Source organism: Lepidochelys kempii, chromosome 6 (genome assembly GCF_965140265.1).
Source record: "Lepidochelys kempii isolate rLepKem1 chromosome 6, rLepKem1.hap2, whole genome shotgun sequence".
Taxonomy (NCBI): domain Eukaryota; kingdom Metazoa; phylum Chordata; order Testudines; family Cheloniidae; genus Lepidochelys; species Lepidochelys kempii.
Window position 1 is genome coordinate 41459162 of NC_133261.1, and position 12427 is coordinate 41471588.

The 12427-nt window shown below is 43.0% G+C and overlaps 2 protein-coding genes across 8 annotated transcripts in view; one reads left to right on the forward strand and one right to left on the reverse strand.

Annotated features, from left to right (window-relative positions):
• HIPK3 (homeodomain interacting protein kinase 3) overlaps nucleotides 1–10547 on the reverse strand; it is a 154712-nt gene extending 144165 nt beyond the window's left edge. For 3 of the 6 annotated variants that reach the window (XM_073347706.1, XM_073347703.1, XM_073347700.1), the window contains exon 1: nucleotides 9922–10544. The gene's annotated coding sequence lies outside the window, so the exon portion shown is untranslated. Of the gene's footprint in view, nucleotides 1–9074; nucleotides 9098–9148; nucleotides 9608–9921 lie in introns of those variants that run through there. The other 3 variants (XM_073347701.1, XM_073347702.1, XM_073347704.1) reach the window with 3 other exon arrangements.
• The window catches only part of CSTF3 (cleavage stimulation factor subunit 3), a 136662-nt gene continuing 134713 nt past the window's right edge, over nucleotides 10479–12427 (forward strand). Inside the window, exon 1 of one of the 2 annotated variants that reach the window (XM_073347707.1) lies at nucleotides 10479–11851. The gene's annotated coding sequence lies outside the window, so the exon portion shown is untranslated. The remainder of the gene's footprint in view (nucleotides 11852–12427) is intronic. The other variant, XM_073347709.1, reaches the window with a different exon arrangement.

The following is a 12427-nucleotide window of genomic DNA, read 5'->3' on the forward strand; positions in this document are numbered from 1 at the left end:
TGTAGCTAATGGTTATTGTGGTCCTACAATGGGGAATGTTTTTTATTTCATTGTGGATTTAAAATGTTGATATGTATTACTTTTCCTATAACTACAACTTATTTTACATTTCTATTTGCATTTGTTGAGTCAAATTTCAAAGTTAAATTCTTCACTACAACTGTTGCATTTTACATAACATACTCATTTTAGGCCCAGATTCTGTTAGCTCCTATGTATGTACAGATACCTGTTCCCCTGCAGAGCATCACTGGCTTCGATAGAGCTCTGTGTAGGAATTCTGGCACATTCTGTCTATGTGCATGAGTTTGTAGGATCAAGGCCTTAGTGATTTCTCTGATTCTAATATAATACATCTCTGCAATAAAAAGATTCCACTAAGTGTGAAGCATGGCTATTTGTCACAATAAACATTTTAAAACTTTAGTTTATCTATTCTTTGTTCTATGTCAAGTTTTTTCAATACTGGAACCTAGACATTAATTGCAAGAGTTTATTTATCATCCCTCATAACGAGCACTGTACAAATGAAATCAGCACTTATTTTACAGTTCATGTTCTTTTCAGTATTGCAACCAAGATAAAAACCCTTGTGACAACACAAGACAAGTCTGTAAAACACCAAGTTCCATACTTCGTTTGCCTCAAAACCACGAACACTTCAGAGACTCTTCAGTTCCATGACAATAACATTTCTACTATATATTTTGGATAACTTCACTGCTTTCATGTGTGTACCCAGTAAGTTATATTCATGGAAACATGTATCTTGTCTATTCTCTAACAAGTAGTCTACATTCTATGGAAAAGACATAAATCAAAATAGAAAATTAAGTTAAACCACGCATTAAATTAAAAGTAATTTAAGAGGTATTAAATGGGAAATCATTCCACAGTGGCACATTAATTGTTTGAAAGCTGTGACACCACACAATGAATATCTTCTTTTCCAAAACTACTGATTTATTTTATCACTAATTGGACGAGAGACTGAGATGTGATCAGTTTTAAAAGATTACATTTTAAATTAAGAATTGTTTCATGGGGAGGGGTTTAGCAATATATCCAATTTTCAATGAGTAGTCTATAGGTTACCCATTGCAGAGAAATTTACCATTTAGAAACCATTCTACCTCATTCTTTTACTTTTAAAAAGGGCATTCATACTTTTACAGATCTGATACTATCTCCTTAGAAACTAAAAAGTAATATTTTCCCCTACTAATTTTGTTCTAATCCATTTTACCAGCACCCATTTTATCTCTGTGTTTTGAACGAAGCCAAAATTAACGTAACTGTTTTGTTTAGCCCCAACTACAACTTACACAACATCTTATTTTTGGACACCATGGAATTGTGGGGGTTGGGAGCCAAAGTGAGTCCCCCAATTGTGGAGCAAATTTTAATAGCAATACTAATCATAGCCATATTTTAAAAGGCTATTTTTCTAATCCTTTTATTTCCTAAAATAGCCTTAAATATGGAAAATGTTCACTAAGTTTGGAAGTATGTCATGGTAATTTTTCCTAACAATCCCTGGTTAATCAGTCTCACCAGACATACAAACACAGAGTTTATTTTTGATGCCCGTGGATTCTGCAGCTATACATTGCCCAGTTTTGGGGAGCCTTAAAGAATCATTTCTATGCCACCCCAAAAAATATATACACACACACACACACATTCAGTCAAGGCAGAAAGGGAGCACAATATACTATTGTGGCACGCCGTGCCTCAAAGCAGCACCCTGGAACCTTCATATTCACCACGGTCATATAATTATGATAAGTTATGTATTAAGTATGCCTTGTGACGTACCATTTTTAAGTCTTGATCTGTTGAACATTAATATTCCGTTGGATTGTATGTGCTACCATTGTATGCAAAGTTATGAAGTTTTTCTATGTGTGTGCTACTGAAATATGTTGTAAGGCTGGGAAAACCCACAACCAGCCTTTCAGGTACAACAATGGAGTAGTCAGGCAGGCTGATGGCCCAGTAAAGGGAATCCACTTTCCCAACAGCCATCCCAGAAGACTTCTCAGAGAGAGCATGTAGACAATGGAGAATGCTTGACCAATGGGGGTGGACCCCCCACATCACAAGCTTAGATCTTCCCAGAAAGCTGGAAGAAACTATAAAGAGAGGAAGTGACATCATGACTTGGCCTCACTCCCCCCACAACTCAACACGTAGAAGCATATCTGGAGGACAAAGACTAAACTATGAGAAGGTGGTCCCAGGCTCGAGGAAAGTCTCTGCCTATATACTGAAGGACTATACCATCTGCCAGAGTAAGACACTGCTTGATTCAAATCCTGTTTAGTTTATAGAACTTAAGACTGACATTTTATTTTATTTCTTAGGTAACCAACTTTGATCTCTACACTTGCTACTTACAATCACTTAAAATCTATCTTTCTGTAGTTAATAAATCTGTTTTATATTTCACCTCAGTGTGTTTTGGTTGAATTGATTGGGAAATCTCAGCTCAGTTTACAAAGGCTAGTGTGCAGGGCCGTCCCTATCCATATGCAAAATACGCAGCTGCGTAAGGCACCAGGAAATTTGGGGCACCAAATTTCCTGGTGCCCTGCACAGCTGCATGCTGCTCCAGCCCCTGCTGCACCCCAGCCCCGCCCCCACTCCACTCCCTCCGCCCCAGCCCCGCCACCACTCCACCGCTTCCCCAAGGCCCCTGCCCTGCTCCTCCCCTGCCCCTGCTTCACCCCACCCCCGACCCCACACCGCTGAGGACTGCTGCAGGGCCAGACTGGTGAGTGCTGGGGAGCGGTTCCCCCCGACCCCCAAGCCAGCCCACAGAGGCCTGGGGTCCCGCCGCCCCATCCCTCTGGAAGCCTGGGGTCCCACACACACACCCCCCGCGGGACGACTGCATACGGCCTCAGAATAGCTAGGGATGGTCCTGCTAGCGCGTGTCCTCTCCACATCGAGGGAGGGACAGACTGGGTAATGAACTTACACTGGTCAGGTTTCTGACCAGGGCAAGATGGTACAGTTCTGGGGTGCAAAGCTGGGAAGCTGGGGCGAAATGGCTGGAGCCTCTCTATTGCTGGTTTATGATTGGCTGGGAGAAGCACTCGTGTAACTCAATTGGGTGTGTTCCTGCCTGTGGATGTCTGTGTAAGTACAGTACCTGCCAGAGCTTTATAGCTTGCCAACAGCACCGAAGAAGGGATACTCCAGGTTGATGGGATGGGACAGAGAGTTCCGTGGTCCCACAGTTCAGGTTGCACCTGGAAACCCTGTCACAACTATATTTTAGTAGATCACATAACAGTAAGTCATTTTAAATAATCTCTGAAATAGAGAGGTTTTATATATGTATATACACATACACACACGATTATGGTTGTACTAGAAATATGTAGTTCTAATTAAGAAATTAGAGAATGTTCCACATAAGTTTTCAACAATGTAGAAGTCAGGTCAAATATTTAAATCTAAAAGCCTTAAATAGCCAGAAATATTTCATCATGAAATTGCTGACTGATTTAAGGTTTTGTTTTTAAAAAATAATTGTTTTCTCTTCCAGTTTTAAAGCAAAACAGTAAATTAAAAATTAACTGTTAGAGCTAGAGAGTGCAGCACACAAGACATGACAAGTCACAAAATGTAATTTGCTGGGCTTGTCTACACTTAAAACACTGCAGCAGTGCAGCTGCGCCACTGTAGCGCTTCAGTGAAGACACTACCTACATTGACTGGAGGGGTTTCTCAATCACCATAGGTATTCCACCTTCCCAAGATGTGATAGCCAGTTCTACAGGAGAATTCTCCCACAGATCTAAGTGCTGTCTACACCAGGGTTGGATGGTTTAACTGCATCACTCAGGGGTGTGGATTTTTCACACTCTTGAGCAAGAGAGTTATACTGACCTAATTTCCTAATGTAGAACAGGCCCTCCTATTCCCAGAGTAGGGTTTAACATGATTTGGCTTTATACAGAAACATGAATTACTTCAGATTACTATGACCCTTCAGAAGAGTAGTATAAAACATAACTATAAATGTTCCCTACCTGCCCTCAACCTCAAGCTGAGAGATCACATCTTGAGAAATTTCTGCAAGATGACAAAAAGTAAATCCCCATTCAATTTGACTGTATTTTCTCAATAGATTGTACAATAGCCTTGTTAGAGAAACACTTTTAAAAGAACAAGATTAAAATATATGTAGAAATAAAAGCTTTTTCAAATGAACACCCGGAAGATAGGACTAAGCTTTTAAAAAACAAACTGCAACCATACAAGATGACATAAAAGATAATGAGCAGATTAGCCAGGAATATGAGAACATGCACTTTGAGCTCCATCTTTATATTTTTCTTATTTGCTTCTGAAAAGTTAATGCCCCAAAAAGGAAAGTACAGCATCAATGTCACAAAGACTAAGATAAAAAAAAGGTTTTAAATTAAGATTTGTCTATAGACAAATGAGCAGTAGGATTTTTCAAACCACATGCTCCAGTTCAGGTCTGCTTGTCTGCCTCCTCTTATGCTACAGAGAAAGCAATTCAAGACATGTTAAAGCTGATAAATTACCAACAAAAAAAAAATTCAAATTTCATTATCTTCCTGTGGGGAAAAAAACGGAGAGTATCTCTAACCTGTTGTGCTAGCTGCAGAAATAGCAAGAAAAAGCTTGAAAATATAGATATGCAAACTGAAGTCCAGTAACATATAATGGAATACTAAACTGTTAAAAACTGCTTTAACTATTGTTACCAAGTATATATGGCCTACTCATCTTCTCTCTAAAACTGCCCAAAATTCGTTCCTACAACATTGCACCACTTGTTTTCTTGAACTTTGGTCTCATGTGCAACCGGCTAATTTCAGCCACTGAACACACACTTCCTATTTTCTTTTCTTTCCAGTTCACCTTCTACTACTTCTTGCCCAAAAGTGCACATACTGGAATAAAACGTGGTCTCTAATCCTTTCTACTTTAGAATATCTTTCATGCTTCATCAATGTAGAAATGGTATTCCCCCCACTCAGCCCCCAAGTAACATAAATCCTTTAGGTGTTAGTGAAGGCTCCCTTAATTAATTGCATCTTCCTAGTTTTCAATACAAAAGTTTTTTTAGAAGTAAAAATTATACTTAAATTTGTTTTGGAAACTAGTGCATTTGCTTCCACATAAAAATAGTTAAGTTTTAAAAATACTGGAGCGCCAAGTGCAATCTACAGCTGTTTCCACATTTTTAAAATAGCAGTAGAGTTAATATTTAGAACAGTCAGAAATGAGTAGCCTGACCTGCTGCAGACCACATTACCCATTTAAATGGCCATCATAATCCAAGTTGAAGAAATAGTACATGTCAGAACACATTCTTCAATAAATTAACATTAGGGCAATAATCTTAAATTCTCTTGTAACTGTGCAGCAGTCACAACAAGAGCTCCTCAATTAATTCATCTGAGGGGGGTTTGCAAAGATACAGATGACTAGAAGCTCTTTCTTACACTGAGATATGGGTGTAATTTCATTAATGGCTGAAGAAGATTAATAGTCATTACCATGTTTCATTTTTGCTCATGAGACTATTCTACCTATCTTTATTACATTTACTGTAGGAGTATAAACACACATCAGGAAAAGTAGGGTTGATAAACTACAAGCAATTTAGTGCTAATTCTCTCTCACACACACACCCATTCTAAGTTTATACAATTTAACTTTATTTTGTGTTTGGTGGTATTTTTCATCCAAACCGCATTATGCGCCCCCCCCCCAATGCCTTATGGAGCGTGCACACACACATACAGCCTACCAATAGTTACAGTTATTAATCAATATATTAGCTGAAAGTTAAATAGTATCAGAATTCTAAAATTGAAGTTTTTCCTCTGCATTTGACATTACTTCTTAAATTCAGAAAAAATAAGCCCAGCCATGTGTAATCACATCATTGTCCATGCAAAAAGACTCATCAACTGAGAACTTTGCAAGTGAGGGCAAACTTGTAATTTTTTTTTAAATGTCAAAAGTTTGTCACAATAAACGAGAACATCTTATAATTTATCAGTATAGTGGTAGCGTGAAAAAAGAAAATTGTATTTTGATTTTTATTCTCTACACTAACATATTAAGGCCTCAAACCCACAAGCTCATACATGCAGGTGGACTCCATGAACATGAGCCTGCAGAATCAGGTCCTAAATTCACAATACATCTGGGTGGGATTTTCAGAACCCCTCAGTGTTGGCCTAACTGGTAAAACTCCTATAGACTTTAATGAGAGCAGTATCAAGTCCACACACTAAGCACTTTAAATATATATCTATATCTGTATCTCATCACACCTCTAAATCATCACACGTTGTTCCTTTAAAGCAGTCTAGCAAAACAAACACACTTGTCGAAAAAACTCTCTAATACTGTTATAACTATGATTTCTCCCCCTCAATTTCTTTACTTTGTATATTTGATATCACTTTGTTTTCCCTGTTTGTGTCTAGGGGTCTCCCACAAAAGAAAGATGACAGAAGAAGACATCCAAATAGAGTAACTCCCCACTTAACATCCTCTTGCTTAACATTGTTCCGATCTTACATCCCTGCTCCATTTCAGAACATGCTTGTTAAAAGTTGTGCAATGCTCTGATATAACGTCATTTGGCCGCCTGCTAGGTCCATGATTGGCAGCCCCCCTATCAGCTCCCTATGCCCCCCACCCGAGCACCTCCCACCCACCGGCAGACCCCGCGGATCATGCCTTCCTCCTGCTCCCTCCACCTCCTGCCCGTGGCAATCAGCTGGTTTGCAGCATTCAGGAGGGGAGGACGCGGCGCGCAGGCTCCCCCTCTCTCCCCTGTCCCTGAATGCGGCAATCAGCTAGTTTGCGGCATTCAGGAGGCAGGAGAGGGAGGGGGGAGACTGTGCGCCATGTCCTCGCTCCTCCCCCCAGCCTCCTGAATGCCGCAAGACAGCTGATGGCCGCGGGCAGGAGGCAGGCGCGGGGGTAGGAGAGCTGATAGGGAGGCTGCCAGCCTGTTTAATACCTATATTAAATTGCTTGTTTAAAATTGTTTTAATACACATATAAGTTTTAATTGCTTGTTTAAAAAATTGTTTTAAATGTATATAATACCTTTTGTCTGGCAAAAAAAAAAAAATCCCCTGGAACCTAACCCCCCCATTTACATTAATTCTTATGGGGAAATTGGATTTGCTTAACATCGTTTCGTTTAAAGTCTCATTTTTCAGGAACATAACTACAACATTAAGTGAGGAGTTACTGTATAAGAAACCACAGAAGTTGGCAGAGGGGCTCAAGGCAGACGTAGCTCCTTAAACCACTTTAATTTTTTTTCAAACTAACCAGATTTCAAGGTGATGGAGTCTGTCTAATTCTAAAATGTTTGCAAATACAGAATCATATTAATACCACAAAAGCACCAGTCATAACTTCTACGCAAATAAATCTATGAAGAAATAATTTACAAACATAATACCACACCATGGATAGGAAGCAAAATAGCATTACAACTGAAGTCTCCAACATTTAGCGCAGTAAACAAGCATAACTAGTCTAGCAAATTCTTCTACATGATTAGATAAATCTAGTTTACCATATACTCATTGTCATGTTTAAAATATACTGAGATAATGTAGTCATCAATATCATATCAATTTTCTCCAATTAAGTCACCTACAAAAAATTTACACATTGCTGTACTCTTTATTTGCAACCTCATCGTGCCACTTCAGAATACAGTCCTGACCTATTTTTCAGCTGCTTAATTACTCTCCTTGCTGGCTGACACGCTTGTTAAAGTTAAGACAGTTTTTAGTTACAGTGTGTATTTCAAACATAGTTCCTCCTGTAACAATATTAATTTGTCAAAGGTCTCTATAAACCAAACCTCTGGAGACTAGCCAATATTTTTATTTTGCTCTTAAATCAGCTGCTCTGTTTGAACAGATACTTTGTGCAACTGCTATAATGGTATTTGAAAGTAATATTGAGAGAATACAACACTATATTTAACTCTAAGTCTTGTTATTAGTGAACTGCAGCTTTAACATCTGTTACTTCCACACTAACAAGGTACTTGACCTGCATTTAAAGATAGTGATCAAAGCAAAAACACATTTTAAAAATGGCATTTAAAAAACATTTAAGATCTGTTAAGTAAATTCAGAAGTCTTAGAACATTATGATTTAATATAATAGCTAGGAATAACTTGCTGACCATAGGATGGAAGTGATATACATTAGTTTCTGGCTTTTTCATTTTAAAAATTAGACATTTAGCATCTAATATCAACAGAACCTCTACAAAAATCATTTTAAAATACTACCTATATCATTTCTAACTCATTTATGGCTTGATATAAAAAGAGTTATCAATATTTATCTTACAAAGTTAACTAATGCGTATGCAGTAGCTGATTTTTTATGGTACAAGAGTGATAAGACACTCAGCGCCTAAAACCAAAATGGTGCTGGGATACAGAAATGACTCCATGGGGGGGAAAAGTTATAAAAAGTAACTGTGGAGTCTGCTCAAACTTTTATGCAAACAAGAAACTGTTGTTTTTTTAAATAGTCAAATTATAAATACCAGAAGACATTACCTACTTTAAAGCTAATGACTGGCAAATATTCCCCTTTAAAAATAAGTGCCTTTGTGATAGGTCAATATAAAAAAAAAAGCATCTTAAACCGTGAGAAGAGTTAGTTTTGGCCACTCTCTAATCAAGTGTTTCAAGTACAAAGCAGCAGCTTATTCTATCTAATTTTTGTTAAGCTCCAATTTCGACTGATTTAGAACAGCCAAGTTATAGATATTTGAAAACAAAACTGCCAAAACAACAACAAATAAGCATTTTCTAAACGAGCTCTTCGTAATAAACAGACTAAATATACCGTCACCTGGGAACAACAGCAGCATTTCACAGAGTTTGAGAACACCATACAAGGACTAAACTAACACTTATTACTAAATCATGGTGGGGGGGGGAAGAGAAGAGGGGGAGGAAGAAACCGCAGCAACGTAAGTTCCAAAGGAGCTCCACTGAATTGTCATCAGTCCCACGTACCATTTTAAGCTATTCGTTTCCCCCTCTGAAATGGAAATAGACATACTCCTTCCCAAACTACATTTGCAAATTACCTCTGTGTCCCAAAGGGAAGCAATAACGGCTGTAACAAGAGACGCTCGGCAGCCACGCCTTCCTGCTGGCCTGACAAGTTGCAAACGGAGGGTATCACATTTCTTCGATCACAACAACAATCACACATAGATCCTCAGGTTAGTTTTACACATCGAACAAACCCCGCCAAAGAGAAATTGCAGAATGCACGGGAGAATGGGGCAAAGACAGGGAAAAGAATAAAAGAAGGGGAAGCTTAGGGGCGCCAGAGAAAGGGAAGGGATGATAACAGTGGAACGGGAAAACAGAAGGGACACTCGGTGTGGGACCAGCCTGCTTGTTTACCACTAGATTTTTCGTGGGAGCGTCACCTCCCTGTGCAAACTTCAGTGCCAGGGGAGCTGGAAGGGGAACTGCGCAGTGCGTGTGCGAGGTGGGGCAGCGCCTGCCCCCCCCCCCCCCCCAAGGGCTAGCAAAGAAGCTAGAAGGGGCAGGGGCGGCCCAACCCAGGACTCAAAGTTTGTTAGCGCCAACGTCGTCACCCCCCTCTCCGCCACCCCGCACCCTGACTTGCCCGGTCCCCGGCAGGAGGCGCCTTCGGGAGCAGTGGGCTCCGAGCTCCTACCACTCTCCAAAGACAGGGCAAGAAGCGCCCGAGTCTACTCCCGCCCGGACTCTCAGCGGCCACAGCCCCCACCCCCAGCGGGGCATTTTGCGGGCGGCCTCGGCCTCAGCCCCAGACAGAGAACAGGAGCCGGGTCCCCCCCTTCGGCAGGCAGGGCCACCCCCTCACCTTCACAGGTCGGGCAGCGCGAGTGTCCGAGCCGCCGCCGCCGTCCTGGGCATGTCCGGGAGAGTCACGGGGAGGCGCCTCCCAGGCCGGGCTTAGCTCTTTGCGGCTGCTGCTCCTGCGCCTGCCGCCGGCGCCTCGGACGCTGCCATCTTGTCCTGGCGGCTGAGAGGAAGGCGCCCCAGCTCAGCCTGCTCTGTTCCCCAGGCCTCCGCCTCATCTTCCCGGGGAGGGACCCAGCCCTCCCCCGGCCTCCTCCTCCCACTGCCGCTCCTCTCTCCGCCGGCGGCCTAGGCGCTGGTGCCCATGGTGCACGCGGAGGGGCCCGCGGGACTCGCTGCACTTCAGCCCCGCTTGGACATGGCTCGGCTCGGTTCCTAGCTATGGGGCCCTCCCTAGCGGAGACTGGGCGAGCTCGAGGCCTCCGCCGCGGCGGCAGCGCCACCGCCCGGGCCCTGCCTGCCGCGCTGCCGCCGCAATCGGAACTGCGGCTCAGCCCCGCCGAGGGATCAGCCTCCCCGCCTGCTGCCCCGGTTCCCTTCTTCCGCGCCAACCCCTCTGCCAGGCTCCTCGCTGGAGCCCAGAGAAGAGGCCCTGGCTCCCGCCCCTAGGAGATGGTTGGATCTCTCCCTTTCCCCCACCCCAACCTGTTCTTTCCCCGCTTCGGGAGCCCCGAAAGCCCCTTGCTCCCTCTGCAGCCGCGGGTGAGCCCCTGGCCTGCCCGGGAAGTGCAAAGTCAAACTCCCTGGTTCAGCCAGGGCCCTCCCCCTGGCGCAGTAACGCCTAAGTCTTCTAGAGCACTTTCTAGCCCAGGAGCTGTTATACCCCTTCACAAAGGGGAGTAAGCATCATTGGCCCCATTTTACAGCTGAGGAAACTGAGGCACGAAAAAGTGAAATGACTTTCCTGAACTTGTGTGTCCGGTCAGTGGTGGAGCCAGGATTAGCACAGGAGTCTCCTGGTACTAGTCCAGTGCTCTTTGAAGTAGGTCACAGGGAACAGGCTGAAGTGCCAGTGTGATATCTACTGTTCATGCCCAGACTGCTGTGGGGTGGAGGAGGACAGCTTTGTGCTGCCTGTGAACTCTTTAGGGAGCCCCTGACAAATCTGGATACCTTCCCCTTTACCACCATCCTCTGAAACCCATCCTAACTGTGGCACCTTTCCCATTCCCACTCCTCTGGCTCACGGAAATAGAGCTGGCGGGAGGAACCCACTGATTTTTGGCTGGGGGGAAAGTTTTTTGTTATAACTTTGTTTACATCAAAATGATACATTCGGTCAAAGCAGGAAGCATCAGTAGAATTACTTAATGGCTGGTCCATACACACAGACGGTGGCAGGACACCTAACAGGCATGGCCGTACAGGTGGTGGTAAGGACAAGGGACGGATTCTCGCAACTTACGAGCTCAGACAGGAAGAAGACACAATTAACAGAAGGGAGTTCCTGATTTGTGTAAACCAGCACTGCTGATTTATAAGCTGCAAGCGTTCATGTTCTGTCAGGTACTGCCCCTAGCAAGCAGCTCTCAGCAGCCAGGAGGGTCCACTGCCAATCACCAACTGCCTTGGAACCTTCTGGCTGCACTATTCCATCCCTTCCTGGTTAAATAGATCCCTGATGGCTAGAGAAAGAGAAGTGACTTACGTTGTAGCATCTAGAGTTCTCTAAGATGTGCGGTCGCTGTCTGTGTTCCGCTGGTGGATGTGCATGTGCTTTAGGCACCTGAGACTGGAAGATTCTTACTAGCAGTGTCTATTAGCCTGCACCTACACCCTTCTCATGTTGCACACCAAGAGTATAAGGGGCAGCATGGACAGATCGCTTCTCCAATTCCTTCACCACCACGGATCAAGGCAGAGGGGAAGGAGGACAGGTAGCAGAATACAGATAGGGACTACACACCTCAAACTACTTCAGTTACTGTAAGGTAAGGAACTTCTTTTTCTTCTTTTAGTGCAGGTGCCTATGTTCATTCCACTATGGGTGACTAACAAGCACAAAGGATGTCCACTGTGGAGGCTTGTACTATAGCAGAGTGTCTCGTGAAGGTCTGAATGGAACTCTATGTAGCCACTTGACTTATATCAGGGAGTGATGCTTCTTGAAGCATTGCTACTGAAGGTGCTAGTTCTCTGGTAGAATGGGTTCTCACCCCTTGTGCAGGAGGAAGATGCGTCAACTGATATCAGAGCAGGATATAACCTGAAATCCACTTAGAAAGTCTGTGACAGGAGATTGCTTGACCTCTCATTCATTCCACTAGGGAAACAAATAGTCCATGTGACTTCCAGATAGATTTTGTTCTTTGCTGGTAAAAGGCTGATGCACAGCAAGGAATAGAGTCTCTTATTCTCAACATTGGTATGAGGCCTTGTGGGGAGGAGGTACTTGTATTGTCTGATTTTCAAGAAATTATTTTAGGAGTTAGTTTCTGATGAATAACAGGGCCCCTGCTTCCTGAGCAGTTTCCCATGGCCAGAGTTTTCTTTGCAGCTACCTCCTT